The sequence below is a fragment of the Chaetura pelagica genome, unplaced genomic scaffold, assembly GCF_000747805.2.
Source record: "Chaetura pelagica isolate M959 unplaced genomic scaffold, ChaPel_1.0 scaffold1722, whole genome shotgun sequence".
Lineage (NCBI taxonomy): Eukaryota > Metazoa > Chordata > Aves > Apodiformes > Apodidae > Chaetura > Chaetura pelagica.
This window is the reverse complement of record NW_009952503.1, coordinates 5,794-6,854: the sequence shown is the minus strand read 5'-3', so window position 1 is coordinate 6,854 and position 1,061 is coordinate 5,794.

Below are 1,061 nucleotides of genomic sequence, written 5' to 3'. Positions count from 1 at the left end.
TCACCCCCCTGGGGAGCCTGGGGGACCCCAACCAGGCAGGCGAGGGGTCCCCCATGGTGGGAGCTCCCCGTGCCCCCCCGGTGTCCCCTTCCCTCCCCTGTGCGCCCCGACGGGGATTTCCTGCCTCCTGCCGACACTCCCGGAGTTTCCCTCCTCAGGGGAAGGGGAAAGGGAAGGGGAAAGGAAATGGAAAGGAAGGGGAAAGGGAAAGGGAAAGGAAAAGAGAAGAGGGGAAAGGGAGGGAAGGGGGAAAGTGAAGGAGGAAAGGGAAGGGGAAAAGGGAAGGGAAAGGAAATGGGAAGGGGAAAGGGGAAAGAGAAGGGGAAGGGGAAAGGGAAAGGGAAGGGAAGGGGAAAGGGAAGGGGAAAGGGGAAAGGGAAGTGGGAAGGGAAAGGGAAGGTAAAGGGAAAGGTAAAGGTAAAGGGAAGGGGAAAGGGAAAGGGAAGGGGAAATGGAAGGGGAAAAGGGAAGGGGAAAGGGAAGGAAAAGGGAAGGGAAAGGGAAGGGAAAGGGAAGGGGAAATGGAAGGGGAAAAGGGAAGGGGAAAGGGAAGTGGGAAGGGAAAGGGAAGGTAAAGGGAAAGGTAAAGGTAAAGGGAAGGGGAAGGGGAAAGGGAAGGGGAAAGGAAATGGAAAGGAAGGGGAAAGGGAAAGGGAAAGGAAAAGAGAAGAGGAAGGGGAAAGGGAAGGGAAAGGGAAAGGGAAGGAGGAAAGGGAAGGGAAAGGGAAAGGGAAGGGGAAAGGGAAGTGGGAAGGGAAAGGGCAGGGAAAGGGCAGGTGGGCACCAGGGGTTCCCAGGGGACAAGCATCTTCCAGCTCCATCCGTTTTTCCTCTGGGAAGGAGGAATCTCAGCCCTCCCGGGGGGGGCTCGGCCGGACACTGAACTCCCCCCGTGCTGGGAACACGCAGCAGCTCCTGGTGCTGGCACTGGAAACCCCCCCACGCTGGAATTTCTCTCCCCCAGCAGCTTCTGTGGGTGAGAAATCACCAGAGCAGAGACCCGAGGCCAAGACACTCTCCATCCCCAGCCCCTTTTGTCACAACTGGTGGGTTTCCCCACC